This window comes from Saccopteryx bilineata, chromosome 7 (genome assembly GCF_036850765.1).
Source record: "Saccopteryx bilineata isolate mSacBil1 chromosome 7, mSacBil1_pri_phased_curated, whole genome shotgun sequence".
Taxonomy (NCBI): domain Eukaryota; kingdom Metazoa; phylum Chordata; class Mammalia; order Chiroptera; family Emballonuridae; genus Saccopteryx; species Saccopteryx bilineata.
The window spans coordinates 113,011,173-113,028,907 of record NC_089496.1 but is presented as its reverse complement, the minus strand read 5'-3'; the positions used below and the strand labels follow the sequence as shown (position 1 = coordinate 113,028,907).

General features: G+C 57.4%; 1 protein-coding gene across 1 annotated transcript in view; it reads right to left on the bottom strand.

The window, feature by feature from the left end:
- The window catches only part of JAKMIP3 (Janus kinase and microtubule interacting protein 3), a 50,536-nt gene extending 41,439 nt beyond the window's left edge, over nucleotides 1-9,097 (bottom strand). The window contains exon 1 of the mRNA XM_066239642.1: nucleotides 8,920-9,097. The gene's annotated coding sequence lies outside the window, so the exon portion shown is untranslated. The remainder of the gene's footprint in view (nucleotides 1-8,919) is intronic.
- Nucleotides 9,098-17,735: the final 8,638 nt, after the last annotated feature.

Here is a 17,735-nt window from a genome sequence, read left to right as displayed (position 1 = left end):
CATGCGGGAGTCTGTTTGACTGTCTCTCCCTGTTTCCAGCTTCAGAAAAATGCAAAAAAAAAAAAGGTTGTGAACAGTTGTTGCCATTTATCAAATCTCCGCTCATAGCGAAGACTTCAAATGCGCACGCCTCCACTTGAGGACAACGTCTCCTGGTGGGCAGAGTGGATACCACCCACAACACTTCGCCGTGAGGACAGGAGGCCTGTCCATGCTCTCCCACGGGGTTCCGGCAGCACTGGGGACCTGCAGGGGAACGGAGTCTCCATTCGCCTGCACAAGAGGTGAGCAGAGCAAAGAGGACTGTAGAACCGCGGGCCCTGCAGCTGGAATGCTCACAGCACAGAAACCCTCTCGCCTGTGCGCGAACACCTGCTCAGGATCAGACGAGAGAGAACTGTTGCCGCCCAGAAGCTTGGATGTCACCATGTGACATCTCTCTTCCACGAGTGAGTTAAAGTCTGGGGACGGTGGATGAGTCCCAGGACATCAGAGACGCCAGCCTGTGACTTCAGAGCAGCAGAGCCCACCCCCCACCCCCACTACCAGGCGCTCCTCTGTGGACACACCGAGGCCATGAGCGGCCTTTAGGGTCAACAGCCCCTCCCATCAAGATTAGACGATTTCCCAGCAACACCGTGTCCCCTGCCCGCCGCCTTGTGTAACCGATGTCACTGGGCTTTGCGTACACACATCCATATTAAAGCCCCGGTGACACAGGAACACATGGGAGGGGAGGAAGCAGCGTCCCTGCCCGCCTCTGTGCGCCTGCCTGCCGCCCGAGCATGCAGGGAGCCCCTCGGGGACGCAGAGCCTTCGGCTGACACCTGCCTCACTGCCCCTCTCCCTCTCGAGGTCCCTCACGTCGCGCACCTGGGACCCAGCACACTTGTGCTCCCACCTGGGCGCGTTCTAGAGCCCCTGTTAACATCAACCTCAGAAGCCAACTCCTCCGCCCCGTTTTGCATTTCCACCCGCAGGCATGAACAAATGCTTAGCCTTGCACCCAGCATCCTTCCCAAGTCCTTCCCCACCCGCAGCCCACGCAGCCATAGGGCCCCGCCCACTGGACACACCCTCTCCTGCGCTGCCCTTACATGGTCAGAGCACAGCGTCTGCAGAAGACAAAGCACACTCAGGGACAGCTGCCCGGAGACACCTGAGTTAGGCCTGCGGTTGGCCACGAGAGAACAGCGTGGGGCAGCTGGGCTTGGACGTGCAGGTGCGTGAGCTCAGCGTTCAGCAGGACGCCCACCTGGCCGGGTGGTTCTCCAGTCCGGGAGATGTTCCTCGAGCCCCCTGCATCCTGCACCCCAGTGTGCAGGGAGAAAGAACACAGTGCCATTGTGCCCGGTGCTGATGAGCACATTTAACCCAAGGCCACAGCAGAGAATACGCCGCATTCATCCGCGCAGAGCGAGGTGGGTGGTTGTCCCAGGCTGCGAGGGAGATAACGTCCCTTTCATGGGGGTTAAAAACACAGGACACAGTGACCCTTGTCCCCGTCCAGTGTCCCCACCCGCCTGCTGCGTGGGGAGAGGGCAAGACAAGTGCCTGTGAGGGGACAAAAAGCAGGACAGGGTGCACAGCGGTTGTCAGGGGTCAGGCACCACTTCGCTGCGCCTGGTCTCACTCGGGCCTGACACATGCAGCGAGGCATCAGTCACGACAGGAGTGGACACACCATCAGACCCTCAGAGGACAGGGCAGTGGGCCTGCCCCCGCCCCCCCCCCCAGTTCACCCCCAGGAAAGGCCAGCCAGGTCACCGAGCAGGGTCCTGTGCACTGTCACCTTCACCGAGCGCACTGGCCCTGCTGAGCTGGGTACGGCCTCTTCCTGCGAACCCGGGGCCCCTGGTGCGTCACCACTGAGACAGCCCTGCGCTCCCATCGCCCTGACAGCCAGGAGCAGGACGGGGTTTGCTTTTCCCCAGGGGTGGAGACACGGCTGAGGTCCCCAGACTGCGTGGACCCTCCCGCTCTCTGCCCCAGTGCCGGCCGCAGCCGCAGACCCACCGCTGCCCACGCGCTTGAAGGCAATGCTGGTGGGCCTGTGGCCAATGCTCTGGCCACCCCCCGCCACAAACACCTGTGCCAGGCGGTGCAGACTGGCCAGCACGAGGCACCAGCAGACGATTCCCCTAAAGACTTCAGCTTCTTGCTACAAACGCATAGTGTTAGGTCCCAAATCCAAGAGGACCCTCTGCCACGGAGGGACAGCCACACGCCAGCCTGACATCGAGACCCTGAGGAGACCTCTGATCGACCAACACAGTCTGAGTTACACAGAGACAATCCCCTCATAGATGCAGAATAGGTCACTGGACAGCGGACCTGCCTGGGGGCCTTCCGTCCAGCAGTCCCGTGGCCCCTCCTGCCACATCCCTGACGACTCACCAAGGTCTCTTCCCACGGAGGAGCCTCCAGGAGCCCCAAGCCTGCACCCACCTGCACTGTGACACCCTGGGCCCCCGGGGTCTGCCCCCCCGACACACAGTGCAGCCTCTGACCGCACAGGGGCTGTGGAGCCCGCCTGCCCGGTGAGGCCACCAGCTGCTGGGGCGAGGCCCAGGTCAGACACGTGAGGCGTCACTCAGCACAGAGGGGTTTTCCCCAAGTCAGGGAGTTTTCAGTCACCAGAGAACTCTGGTGCAGGGCCATCATCCAAACATCTGCTCCTGAGTTGGCATCGGCATGACCGGCCTCGGCGGCATGGCACCGGCTCTCACGTCAGCCGAGTCTCAGCCGCCGTTGAGCCCTCCGAGATCCATGCCCTCAGAGAGAGGCACGCTGAGTCCAGACAGGTCACGGGGGATGGCAGCCAGCAGAATCTCATTTGGGGTTTCATCTCTGCTTTTAAGGAACAGCGTCTGTGCTTTCAACATCCCACCGGCCGTCCATCAGCACGGAGACAGAGTGCCGGCAGCCACAGCCCGGCCGGGTCCCCGCATGTGCCCGGAGGAGAGCCTGGGAGGTGCGCTAGGATCTACGTGAGCCCTGTGCATGGCTCCAGGTTGGGAGGACTGAGTGTCCCCAGATGCTCCCAAAGTGCCATCGACCCCCTGGGTCAGCCCCTTTCAGATTGTGAGAGTTTACTTTTCGGGGACCCGCCTGGCGAAGGTCAGGGGAGCAGACATTGTGTTTCTCTACACACACAGCAGGGGAGGAGGCAGTGTTCACAGCCAGGATTAAACGAGTCACAGGTGGCCACGGCGAGGGCAGGGGTATTGGAGGTCACCTGCTCGGTCACCACCTGCAGGTGGGCCCTGCCTCACAGCCCCAGCTGGGAAGCTCACAGCGGCCCCGTTTTTTTTTTTTTTTTTAATAGAGTCAGAGAGAGGGATAGACAGACAGGAACGGAGAGATGAGAAGCATCAATCATTAGTTTTTCATTGTGCGTTGCAACACTTTAATTGTTCATTGATTGCTTTCTCATATGTGCCTTGACCCTGGGCCTTCAGCAGACCAAGTAACCCCTTGCTCTAGCCAGCGACCTTGGGTCCAAGCTGGTGAGCCTTGCTCAAACCAGATGAGCCCGCGCTCAAGCTGGCGACCTCAGGGTCTCGAACCTGGGTCTTCCGCATCCCAGTCCGACGCTCTATCCACTGCGCCACCGCCCAGTCAGGCAGCGGCCCCATTCTTCACAGGAGGGACCTGGGTTCAGAGGGGAGGTGAGAAGCCCTGACCCCACCACCCAGCAGGACAAGACCACACAGTACTCGGACTTCTCAACTCTCCAGCCAGACCTTTGGGAAGACAGGCACTAGCTGACCACACCCAGCAATGCTGGCCAAGGACCGAGAGCCATGGGCACTGCTGGTCCCCAGTGCACCGGCGTGGACGGCACATACCTGCAAACTCAGGTTTGGATTATGTGCGTGCACAGTGGACAGTGAATGGGACAGAGGCGGTGACAGCTCTACCAGCAGATATTTGAACAAGACTTGAGGGGAGGCGGGGGAGAGCCAAGGGGAGAAGGCCAATGATGGGGTCCCTTCCCCAGCGGTCAGATGACTCAGTGGGACCACAGTGGGCTGCAGACCCTGCCGGGACAGGGGACGAGGGCTCAGCAAGACTCTCACTGACCAAGTTCACATTGAACTTAAAGATTTAAAAAAAAAAGTGATGTGAGATCAGGTATTAATTAAAACTGTGGCTCCTGGCATTTCCCATGGTGCCGGGGTGGGCTGATGGACACCTGCCCCAGCCCGCAGTGGGTCAGCCTGTGGGCAGCCATGCCCTCCCTCCTAATCTGATTTCACTGTCCCTTCCAGGCTTTTGGGCAAAGCCGGCTTTGCTTTAATTTCCTCCCAAACATTGACAGAAAGAAAGACATTGAACTTTAACTGATTCCTGTCGTGTCTGAAACCATTTGCTCTGAGGGTTGTTCTCAAAACAATCTCCCACAAGCTACATCAGCGGCCCAAGCGGAACACAGTGTCACTCAGCATGACGCTGTGGGGTCCATTTTTGCCACTAATGAGCCACTCTCATGAAAGAGAGAAATTTCTGTCAACCTCCTAGTTAAGAGTCCGGCTCTCGGAATCGGGCTCCTGGAGAAATGAAATGAACACAATAGGCTCAGAACTCCTCAGAAATCTGCCCCTAATGAGCCTCCAGAGAGGTCAGCGCCTCCGGGTGCACCCAGAGAGGCCAGCTACTGTCCTCCCGCACCACCCCGGCCCGCAGAGCAGCCTCTGGGAGCTGTCCGTGGTGCTGCCCCTCCCAATTCTATTCCGGACTTCAGCTCACTGACCGACCATGCCTCCCAGTGCAACCAGGTGGTGACCCCACCTGAATCTCCATCACGGGCCAACCCTGCTCTTTCTGACTCGTGATCTAGCTTTCAGCGTCAGCCCTGCAGTGATCGGTCCATTTGTTGGGCTGTCCAGTGGTGGCTCCGGTCTAGACGTATGCAGAGCCCACCTGCAGACACCTCATCTGCTCCCATATCTGCTAACGAGCCCCTAACCTCTGGCAGGACCTCCGACATCAGTCTGCACCCCTGTGGGGAGTGGACAAAAAACCGCGGGGAGCTGGGTTTAAAGTGGGTCCCAACCGGGTGCCCCAGCTGACAGACAGAAGGAAATGCACCCCTCCCTGGTGCAGGGCACAGGAACCCAAGGTCTCAGAGGAAAAAACCATGTCCACGTTCAAGGACAGTGACTGACACGCTTCCTCCTCACAGTCAGCACGAGAGCCCCAGACCTCATCAAGACCTTGTGGCTGTGGCTTCTCCCGGGAAGACGTGCTTTGGGGGCAGCCACATCGGGCCCCATGCTACCACAGTGATCTGGGCTGTCTGTGATTTTGCACCAGGGACCCCAACCTAGAAAAGCCCGGGTTTGAAACTGCAAGCCAGCAGAATCCCTGTTTACAGGGATACAAAGGTGCTGCACAAAGGCTTTGTGTTACAAAACGCAGATGAGGGAGACAGAAACCAAAAGCCTACGCACCTTGAACAGCAGCAGGACCAAACGAGCAGCCACGGTATGGAGTAAACTAAGAAATAAACCATCCTAGCCTGGCCTGTGGTGGCGCAGTGGATGGAGCATTGACCTGGAAATGCTGAGGTCACCGGTTCAAAACCCTGGGCTTGCTGGTCAAGGCACATATGACAAGCAACCAATGAACAATGAAAGTGAAGCAACTATGAGTTGATACTTCTCGCTCCTCCCGCTTCTTTAAAAATCAATCAATCAAATAAAATAAAATAATAAAAAGAGCCCAGGCTGGATTGCTCAGTTGGTTAGAGCATCATCCTGAAGCTCAGAGATGGCCAGTTTTATCCCCGGTCGGGGCACAGTCAGGAGCAGATCGATGTTCCTGCCTCTTTCTCCCTCTCTTTCTCTCTCAAGTCAATAAACATTAAAAGAGAAAGAAAAGAAACAATCATAAAGCTTGCAGCGAGGAAGGCCCGTTTGCAGGACCAGCCCTGTGACGCTGATGTGAGGGACCCTTTGGGTGAATCACTTCTAATATCATGATGGCCGACGTGAGGAACCATCAAACCAGAGACGAGAAGACAGACTCAGTGCTCAACCGGCTGGTCACCTTTGCTGGATGCAGCCCAGCACCAGGGAGGGAGTAGGGGTCACCTCCCCGGAGTGCACAGAGGTGATGCTGACCTAAGAGGCCTTCTCCAGGAAGCTGGGAGTGTGGAGGGGTGGCCTGGGCCACTCCTCTGGGAGGACGGTGTTTGGAGCTGAGGGACAGGACAGAGCTGCAGACGCAGGCCCAATGTGAGATCCAGGCCCAGGGGAGGCCCACTGAGTCCTTGAATGACCACTGAGAGGAGTCCTGTGACTTTTTGACTTGAACAAGGCTCTTCCCCCTTGTCTCAGGCTCCTCACTGCAAGACAGTTCTCTCTCTGATGGTGTCATTTCCTCCCTGTCGGGCTCTTTGAGGATGTGGCCTGAGCCTGGTTCCCAGAGGTGGCATCGTCTCCACCCGAGCTCAAGGCTCCTTGCGGGCATCCCCAGGTCTCGCTGGGGTCTCCTGTCCTCCCCTCTCGGCGATACCCACATACCTTAACACAGGTGTTAAAATAGCACAGAGCAGGTGCCGTGAAACTGGTGACTTTTTTTCTTTTTATCATCACTCTTCCCTCTTTCTCTCTTTTCTCTTTTTAAATAATAACTTTATTGTTTTGCATGGCTCACCATCTCCTAGACTTTTCCAATATCATGAAAGCCAACTTGTAGTGAATGGGACCCTGGAACTTGCTGACCATGATGCCACCAACTGCCACCAGGAAAGGCAGATGCTGCACATGGTGTCTGGGGCGCCCGTCAAGCCTGTGAGAGGACAGCCGTAGGGTTCAGCCTGTGGCGCTGGGCGTCTGAACTACACCAACCACGGCCACCCATCTGCTGCCTGTCTCCCTTCCTGAACCTGGTTCTCAGCAGGTGGCATCCGTAGGGATGATGAATGCCAGTCATGTCTCAGCACAAAGTCCTGAAACAATAGATGTGCACAGGATGCAGCATTTGCCTGGAAATCCCACTTGGAATTAAAATTTTATCTTCACCAGCCCCCCCCCCCCCCACTGAAACGCCCTTGCACAAAAATTATTTTTTTCCAACCATATTCTTTTTGGGAAAAAGTGGAGGTGTACAGGTCAGGAGCGAGAGGTGGGCTGTTTACTCCCTCTTCCCAGTTAGTGGCCAGAACTCCAAGTCAGTTGCTGCTAAGGCTCCTTACAGACAGAGCAGCCCCCACCCATGGGTGCTGGGTCCCCTTACAGACAGAGCAGCCCCCACCCATGGGTGCTGGGTCTCCTTACAGACAGAGCAGCCTCCAATCCAGGCAGCCCCATGGGTGCTGGGTCTCCTTACAGACAGAGCAGCCCCCACCCCAGGCAGCCCCATGGGTGCTGGGTCTCCTTACAGACAGAGCAGCCCCCACCCATGGGTGCTGGGTCCCCTTACAGACAGAGCAGCCCCCACCCATGGGTGCTGGGTCCCCTTACAGACAGAGCAGCCCCCACCCCAGGCAGCCCCATGGGTGCTGGGTCCCCGGGCACATAAGCCAAAGATGACCTGTTCTGGGCCACGTGCTTCCTGCTGAGAGCCACTATCACCCGCCTCATGTGTTCTGTTGACAAACCCTGGACACTTCTAAGAGGGAAGTTCTGCCTCTCGAGTGAACCTCACAGGCAGGTTCTCCGGGCTCTGCGTACTCGCCATCCCTGTGGGGAGAAAACATCCCAGGTCCTTGCCAAAGTGTGGCTTTAATTCATGAGCACAGCTCAGCACTCAGAAAAAACGCCAGGGGGGTGGGGGTGGGGGTGGAGGGGTGTCCTGTGAGTTTCATCCTAAGCCCCCACAGACACAGGGCCTGTTCCCTCTGAGCCACCTTCCCCAAGGCCCCCCAGCGGGTCCTCAAAGGGCTGAGCTTAGGCAAAGGGGCATTTCCGAGGTCCTACTGCCCTCAGGACAGAACCTGGATGCGCCTGGCCCCACCCTGTTCTTAGACATGCAGACAACAAGCAGAGGCAGCAAGACCCTGCCAGGCCCCAGCACTGCAGGAAAGGGACGTGGGGCCAGAATCCACAAGCTGGGCGGGGAGGAATTGCTAAAATCCCCACTGCCCCCCCCCCCCGCCCCCCCGGCGAGGTCAAAGGCTCTGGCGGCGGGTGTTTCCTGCCAGCGCTTGGGAAGCTGTGTGGCCGGCGCCCTTCTCTGACTCCTGACCCCGACCAAACCCGACTTCGGCGGCTCCCAAAGGGGGGCGGCGTCCGACAGCAACTCTGCCGCCCCGGAAACCCGAGCACGTGAGATTACAAAACTGGATACTAACATATAAAAATAAAATCCTCGCAGAGGCCGCTCCTTTCAGGGCGGCTGAGCCGGCGACACGGAAACACCGGAGTCCGTGGCCTCCCGAGCACGAGCACCTGCGCCACTGGGGCCGCGTCCCCGGGCCAGGCCGGTGCGCCCGCGTCCCCGCAGGCGTTCCCGGGAGAGGAGCGCGAGCCAGAGGGGGCCGTGGGGGCCTGGAGAGTCAGACTGACCCCCACCCCGGCCGCCCCGGTAGGCAGGAGGTCACCCCGCCGCCTCCGGGATACCCCGGGGCCACCTCAGACCACCCCTGGGGCACCTCCAGGCCATCCCGCTACGCAGAGCCCCGGAGCCTCGGCGCGCACGGTGCCAGGCGTGGGATACGCGGAGGCCCGGCCTGACTGCGGCGGCGCGCGGGGACCGGGGGCCGGGGACGGGGGACCGGAGACCCGGGCGGCCGGCGGCTGCTCACCGAGGCTCCCCGCGGGCGGGCGGGGGGCGGCGTCCGACGGTCCGCTCGGCCATTGCAGTGGCGGGCGGGGGGCGCGCGTGACGGCGGGTGGGCGCCCCAAACCCAGGCCCTCCCCCGCCACTCCCGGCCGCCCGGCTGCGCGCTCCGCGACACCCCAGCCCCACCTCTTCCTCTTCTGCTCACCGTGTTCGTTCCCTGGAGCGGGTTCGCAGTCGGCGAGAACCCGAGAGCGCGGCTGCTGGCGAGCACCCCGGCCGCTGCGCAGTGTGCGGAGGGCGGGGCAGAGGAAGGCGCCGCGCGGTCCCCGCACTGACCCGCACGCAGGGCCGGGGTGCCTTCCTGTTCCCGGGAGGCGAGAGGCGCGCGCCCACGGCTTTTCGCCGGGTGTCAGCATCCGTGAAGCGAGCAGCCCGGCGGAGTGGCACGTGTGTGTTTCCACCATTAACTCTTGACCTCCCATCTCCGAGTGCCGCCGTCCACCGCCCCGGTGAGAGGGAAGCAATTCCGCAAACTCCGGTGGAGCAAGTCACTCATCACGGGCCGGTCCCCAATCAGAGGCTCGACCCCGCCTGCGAGCCGCGGCCTCCGGCTGGGTCCGGGCCCTGCAGGTCTGGGCCTTCACCCGTGAAGTGGGGAGCAGCCCACGCCCACTGCTGAGTGTCGTAGGGGAAGTTAGATAAGCAAGTTAATAACCCGCGGCACAAAGGCAGGGTGAATGTGGTCTTATGAAAACCTGTACACAGGGGGAAATGTTCCCGCGTGGGATGCATTCCTTCCCTGGACACCAAGACTTCCCGACCAGCAGGTCCCTACGTTCCAGGCACAGAGAGCAAAGAGTCCCACAAGTGTATCCTTCCGCGTGAGAGTGAGGGGCGCCTCCACCACTGTCACCCCGTGTGCCCGCTCGTGCCTTCGGGCCACAGGAACACCTGTGACTGCTGGGTAAGATGGTGTGTGATGGCACAGGAACAGCCTTGCAGGGCTGTTCTCCCCACTTTGCACCCTGGGGAACCTTTACCCTTTACACAGGCCATCCTCGCCTTCCCTGCCCTTCAGGGGTGGACGCAGGACAGACATGCAAGTCCCAGGCTGTCAGCCTCCTCCTTGGGTTTCCCTGCTGGAGGTCGCAGAGGGTGGGTGAGTGTGACCTGACGGAGCTGGTGCTCAGTGAGGCTCTGAGGGGCTCCTTGGGGTGGCCTGGTGGACAGGGACGCTTTAGGTCTAGGATGAGCGTCCACTCCAGTGATGTCCAGTGGGCTCAGTGTGCTCTCAGGTGACTGGCCGGTCCCCAGGCTGTGGTGCCACACGGTGGCCCGGGTTGGTCTCAGCTGTTGATAGACTCAGCAGCAGCAGTAGCCAGGTGAGCCTTGGTCAGGGAGGTCCGTGCTGTTAAACCCACAGGTAACGTGCACCCACGCGGCCACATACCACTGCTGTAAGGTTTTTGTGCCAAGGCCAGGATGGCTAAAGAAGGCGGCTGGCGACCCCTGCAGCCTCGGCACCTACAACCCTGGACGATCGAGGCCTCCTGTCAGCCGGAGCATGTTGTGAGTGTGCACACAGGAAAACAACGTTTTCACAACTGGGCCCATTCCCAAAGGTCTGTCCATCCCCATACTCCCCCCCACCACCCTGACCTCTGATCCCCAACCCTGCAAACCCATGCCTTTGAAGTTTCTGATCATTTGTTTTGACCAAGGTCTCAGTCCATCCTCCTTCTGAGTGAGTGGACACACACTACTGCTCCCATGTGGCCACTGGGGGGACCTCCCTTCCCCACTGTCCATCCAGCCAGTTTGAGCAGGCCACCTGGGATGCTATCCATCCTTTTCCAGCCAATACCAACAGAGCAGTCGAACCTTCCCATTGGTCAGTCACTGGTTTCAGGAAACACCCCGTAGAACCAAACACACAGGTGCAGGGATGGAGCGTGGGCTGAGGTGCTGAAGGCCGACTTAGCCAACAGCTGAAGGAAGAGTTAGTGAGTGTGTTTGAGGACACACGGCATGTGTAGGCTATATGAGGAGTCTCGCCGCATCTCCTCCCAAGATACTTATGAATAACAAATGGAAGTGGTGTGTTTACAGGGGGGAAACCCGGCAGGCAGCCGTTACCCCCGCAGTGGAAGTTGCTGGGGCAGATCAGCACCGCAGACCTCAAAGTATGACACCGGAGAAAAACAGTTTCTGTAGTATCCCCGCCCAAATTTGTACCTGCATGTAATCATGAGCAAACATCTGACGAACCCACATTCAGGGACATTTCTACAAAATCACCGCTGTGCTGTATGAACGAAAACATCCAGGTCATGAGAAGCCAAGTTTGAGGAGCCTCCTTAGATTAAAGGGGGTGAGAGACAGCGAAGCAGCGTGCAGTCTCGGGTTTCCTTTCCCCATCAAAACCGTTATGAGGCCCTGGCCAGTTGGCTCAGCGGTAGAGTGTCGGCCCGGCGTGTGGAGGTCCCAGGTTCGATTCCCGGCCAGGGCACACAGGCTCCATGGCCTCCGCCTCAGGCGCTAGAATGGCTCCGGTTGTAATGGAGCAACGGCCCAGCTGGGCAGAGCATCGCCCCCTGGTGGGCATGCTGGGTGGATCCTGGTCAGGCAAATGTGGGAGTCTGTCTCTCTGCCTCCCACCTTCTAACTTGGAAAACACACACACACACACACACACACACACACACGAAAAAACCCGTTAGGAGGACAGTGGGGAAGGTTTGCTGGCCCATCACCTTATTTTGGTGTTTATTTCCTGATGGTGATGGTCATCGTGAGGTTATGTAAGAGCATGATTTTGCTTTGAGGAGATATACACTAAAGTATTTAAAAAAAAAAAAAAAGACTTCATGCTTACAAGTTACTCTGGAGGGGTCCAGAAAAAAATGTATACAGTATATACACACATGCACCAATGTACATGCAGAGAAAGAGGGAGAAAGCAAATGCAGTAGAGTATTAATATGCATTTGGGGAATCTTAGTAAGTGTAAAACTGTCGTCATTTAAGGCACAACATTCCTTAGCACCCACAGGGGGCTGGCTCCTGGACCCCCCAGGAGAGCGAACTCTCAGACACTCAGCTCCTTCTATGGAGCGGTAGTGTTTGTATGTGACCTGCACGCCTCCTCTCTCTAATCCAAATCATCTCTAGAGGGCCCCCACTTGGACCCAACTGGACTTTCAGCCTCCAGATTTGATGGAAATAGTGTTGTTTAAGCGCCCAGTCTATGACCGTTTGTTATACCCATCTGAGCTAAGCAAGACAACTGTCTTCCCGTGTTCTACACACATATGTGCCTTTCACTCAAGTCACTGAAAACATCCATAAAGCGCAGACTACGCACTGCGCCTACCTACGTATATGCCTACGTCTGCCTGGAGGACTGCCCAGCCTGTGCCTCCCAATCCACTTGTATCCAATAGCTCAGTTCTCCATGCTGGTTCCCAGGGCACTTTGCCTCACTGTATCACTGTAACAAAGTGTGTGCACTTTATACACAGTATCTAAACAACAGCAACAAAGTATGTACTTTATACATTGTATATAAGCACTGTAGCAACATGTATGCACGTAATACACTGTATATACATAGTAACAAAGTTTGTACTTTACACATGTAAACGCTGTAACAATGTGTATGCACTTTATATGTGGTATGTTAACACTGCATAACTCTACCTACCGGCATTGCAGTCTCACATGACCTACTCCTACTAGACCACAGTTTCTCCAGGGTCTATGTTTCATTCACATTAGAATCCTACCCTTTGCCAAAACTGGACCTCAGTTCGCCGGGTGCCTAGTAAATCGTGGATGCCCAAAAATGTGTACTGAGAAGGGACTGAAACAGATGAAGTCCCGAGCAAACCAACGAGCAAACAAGTCAGTGTCTCCAGCAAAAGACAAGCCTTGTCTGGGAAAAGCCATTGGCTCCCCAAGCACCATCCATGTGGCAGACTCCCCCTCACACTTCTGCTTGGACTGTGCAAGCCCCACCCCTACTTCTGTGTCCCCAGGAAAGCCCAGGCTGGCTTGCACTCTTACAGTGCAGCCACTCACAACATCTTACCAGCACATGTGCAGAGGAGATAACCTTCCCTTCTCTCCTTCTAAACCAAGGTTCAATACTTAAAAGAAACTGAGTTTTCTTTCCCTCCTTTTACCCATTTTATTATGAGAATTTCCAAACATGTAAGAAAGTTGAAAGAGTTGTACGTGTACACACACATGTCCACTTTCTGGACTGTCTCTGTATCCCTCCGTCCACCCCTCAATCCATTTTACTTTTGATGTGTTTCAAAGTCAGTTGCAGAGAAGACACACTCCCCCCCACCCCCACCCCCAGCACTGCAATATGCTTATCACTCCCTGGAGCTCCATAATTTTCTAGCTTCTTTCCTGGGGGTGGGGGTGTGGTGGGAGATAAAGTTAGGAGTCCGAGAAAGGCTCAGATCTTAGTGTACCAGTCAGCAAGCCCTGCCGTTCACTGACTGGGGCTTGTCTGTGTAAGCCAAACCCCCATCAGGACATGGAAGACAACCACCTCCCCGGAGTGCCTGGTCGTCCCCTCCCAGTCAGTCGAGCCTCGCACTCCCACGCCAACCATTTCTCCTGGTATTTCTCACCATAGATTTGTTCAGCCTGGGAATTCATTTAATAGACTCAAACAGCGTGCTCTGTGGGGTAAGCCTTCCACACTATTACGTGTATCAGTAGTTTACTCTGATTTACTGCAGATATGATTGTGTTATATGAGCTTTCCAGTTCGTTTCTCCATTCTTCCATGGAGGGCCACATAAGCTCTCTCCAGTTTGGCTCTATTATGAATAAAATGGCCATCCACATTCTTGCACACATAGCGTCCTGTTGCGGGGCACTTTCTGGTTTCTGCGTCTTGGACAGCGGGGGGCAGCATTGAGCCGGTGGCTGGAACCTGCACATCCAAGGGAGGCAGTGTCCCTGTGCCGCCAGTCCTGACCACCACAGTAACAGATCTGAGGACAGTCCTTGAACCACAGAGGAATAAATGGGTCAGCAGGGCGATGAGCACATCATCATACTGTATGCTTGACATGGGTCCGGTTTCTCAGCCCGGAGACTGCACAGGCCTGGCCATGGGAAGAGGCGCAGAAGAGATGGTCCAGGGCCCTCCCCATCTCAGGCCTCCCCCACGCTGCCAGCAGACTGAAGTGGACATCTGCCCACGTCACCGGGATGTTGTCACACTCAGACCCCGGCACGGGCACTGTTCCCGATGGAAGTCCTCAGGGAGTCATCATCATCTGACCCACCAACACTGCTGCTCTGTGCTCTGTGACCTCTGCATTTCTCACACCAGATTTCACCGCAGGCTTGTGTCCTGGGTGTGCCCCTGTCACTCCTGAGTGACGTGTCACATGCTAGGAGACTTTGGGAGGCTTTTCTTTTTTTTTTCCCATCAAGGAAAGCAGCGTTAGGCTGAAGGAGTGAGACTCAGAAAGACTGATTATGATGCATAATCATGGTGCAGTTTCCTGAATCACTGGGCACCGTGTTTCCAATGCTGTGTTCTCGTTCCCGTCCCTGAGAGTCCGCAGGTCTGGAGTGGGACCTGGGATCTGTCACTTGACTGAGCTCACGGGTGATGCTGTTGTGCAGCTGGGTTTGGAAACTGCTGGTGGAAGTGGGGGTCAGTGAAGGTCCCGAGAGACTAGATGGCCTTTAAGTCCCCTCAGGAGTGGGCGAGGTGTGCTGGGGGCGTGAGGGGTCTCATTTCCACAGAGACTGATCAGGATGGGCCCTGCCAAGACCAGCTCAGCCGGGGACATGCATGAGAGGAAGGCGCTGCCGGACTTAAGAAAAAACACACACAAGACACAACATACGGAAAAGATGGGTCCAGGGGACTCCCAGCCTCTAGGACTGAGAGCCCAGATCTCTGCGGCCTCATCGTATTTATTCGTGTCTTGTTCATCAAGCAAATTAGCAGAGCCTGGGTCAAATTAGTCTACAGTGGATGCAGGTACAGAGAAAGATGGCCACCCAGTGACCCCCAGGCATGTAGGAAAATGGCTACAGGGATCAGCTGCTTCCTATAAACAATCGTAGTGCTTGCTGGGCAGTGTTCTGCCCCCGCAGAACTTGGTGTTCCAAAGTCCACACCAAAGACTCGTCTGGAGGCTGCAGTTTAATCTCTTGGCCATTTTTCTTTTTTTTAAAAAAAAAATTTTTTTAATTTATTCATTTTAGAGAGGAGAGGGAGAGACAGAGAGAGAGAGGAGAGACAGAGAGAGAGAAGGGGGGAGGAGCTAGAAGCATCAACTCCCATATGTGCCTTGACCAGGCAAGCCTAGGGTTTCGAACCAGCGACCTCAGCATTTCCAGGTCGACGCTTTATCCACTGTGCCACCACAGGTCAGACTTGGCCATTTTTCTACAGACCCCCCTCGCCGCTCCCCCTGTAACAGAACTGTCTCTCTCCGTCTCCCCGTCTCTGCATCTCCTTGTCCTTTGTTCCGTTCAGGCAGGTGTCCAGCCCGCTGCCTTGCCCCATTCAGGGGTGTAGCTGGGAGGATTCACCTGCAGTCTCCCCCACAGCTCCTTCCAAAGGCCTTGGGCTGGGAGAGACCCGAAGGCTTCAGCAGAGTGCGTCCTGGCCCAGGGACACGCCAGCTTCTCCCAGAGTCGGGCCAGGCCAGCGGGTGAAGGGGACTCCAATCCCTGAGAGTCTCCGCAGCAGATTCCAGGGGACCAGAAGGGTCACCTGCGTGGGGGCGGGAGCTCCCTCCCCAGGGAAGACTAGAGCAAGCACAGCAGGGTCACCTTTCTCCCCAGAAGCTGGTGCTAAGGGGGTGGGAGCCCTCCGGGCAGCTGCTGTCCTTCCTTCCTCATGAGGCATTAATGCTGAGGAGTGAAATGGTCTAGAAGCTGGGTGAAGCACCCAGCAGGGCACCCTGTGCAGGAGCGGTTAGCAGGGCGCACCGTTAGGCTGGGACACAGACATCCATGGACGTGGTGGCCCAGTGAGTGCACAGGCCAAAGTCAGGGGCAGAGATGCTGGGAGAGGACGGAGCCTGCAGCTGCCTCTGGCAGTGTTTCTGGAAGGTCGGGCAAAGGGAAAACGGAAGATGAATAAATTAAGATCTTAGTTGGGGAGGTGGAAGCAGACATGGGAAGGAAGGAGGGATGGAGGAGAGAGCTGTGCAGACAGACATAAGTCTGTCCCGCCCTCCATCAGGGGTGTTGGGCCAGAGAGCGTGAGGGAGGGAGGACAGATGGTGGATCCCAGCGGGCCTGTTTGTTAAAGGCGAGGCCAGGACTGAACTGGAAAAGGAGGAGCCGCAGTGGGGCGAGCCCTGCCCTCACCCAAGCCCAGCTCCTGTTAGTGGCCGGAAGGAAAGGCTCCCTCCCTGGTCCTGGCCTGCCCAGCCCTCAGCACTGTCTACTGGGCAGAAAAGTTCTTTCCTGACCAGCTGCCCCACCTCGGTCCTGAGAATGGACCCAGACCAAGGTGCAAACTAGTGCCGATTTTCACCCTCTCAGGGGACTGTAAACGTGGATCTGAGCCCTGCCTGGAGCTAAAGAGCGTGGGCCTTGGGGAAAAACAGAAAGGATGTGGTCCTTGTAGGACTCCTGGCCCTTGCTTTGGAGGCACATGGGGGACCCTGACACCGCCTTGTGCTGCCTGTGTGTGTCACTCCACCCTGGGACCCAGGGCTCAGATCATTAGCAGCCTTCCCTGTCCCGGGCTCTGGTCCACACAACCACTGTCCCTCATGCATCCACTGGGCAAACCCCCCCACCCCCCACAGCCTGCCCCGTCCCGGGGTGCCTAAAAGTCAGTCCAGCCTGCACGTGGGTGTGCGTTCCACGCGACCGCTCACCTAACCAGGAGCATGGAGTGTGACCACCCCTCGTCACCTGGGACAGCCCATCCACATTCCCTCCTCTCCTGTTCAGTAACTTCATGGAGGCATTCCTGCAAAGACTGACCTGCCCCCACCCTTCCCACCAGTGCCTCCCAGAGGCCCGTCATTCTCCCGGGACAGGAGGCGGGGCTGGCTAAGCAGGGTGGGGGCTCTGGGGCGGGACAGGAGGCGGGGCTGGCCACGCAGAATGGGGGCTCTGGGGCGGTGGTGTCTCAGCGCTTTGAGTCCGAGTTTTGCCATCCTGAGTGTGGTCAGGGACTTCCATGAAGGAGCACATCATAGTGCAATGGGTGGGCATTGGCCTCTCTGGGACCAGACCAGCTCTGGCCCTTTGGATCCTGATCTGACGACAGCTGCAGCCTCAACTTCCCCAGCCAGTGGCCCCCCAACCCCAGGCTGTTCAGACTGGCACTGTCCCGATCACCAGAGCTGAACCAGCGTCCCTGGACTCCAAGCTCATCACTGCCCCTCCTATTTATTTATTTACTTATTTATTTCCCCTCTCCTTTTAGTGAAAGGACAGGAGGGGAGACCAGCTATCACAACTGATCACTGGCCCCCTCTGGGCTTCAGTTTCCTCCTTCCAGGATCAGGAGCCTCAGTCCGTCCACTTGCTACCTGCAGCTCCCTCCCTTCGGGACAGGAGGATGCATGGCCCGTTCAGGTGACAGCAGGACCCTGCCTGGCTGCTCCCCGGGCAGCTGCAGAGTTGGGCAGGAGGCCAGGGGCTGGGAGCTCATCAGGCCTGCGCTCTGGGTGTTTCAGAACCAGCTCAGCCCCTCCCAGGGCCTCTCCAGCCTCTCTCTTCCCCAAGCAAGCCCCCCACCCCCGCCCCCCATAGTGACTCCAGCAAGGCAGGTGAGCTCTGGGACCTTAAGCTGCTGCCCAGAGCCACCGAGCTGCCTGCTGGCTCCAGACCTGCTTCCCTATTCCCCACAGCTACCATGTGACCAGTCGCATGACAGTGTTTGCTCCGCGTGTGGTCCCGTGCCATGGTGCTGGTGAGTACACACAGGCTGTTCTGAGCTACTGCTTCACATAGAAGGACAAACAAGCTCCGGCCTCCGTGCACGG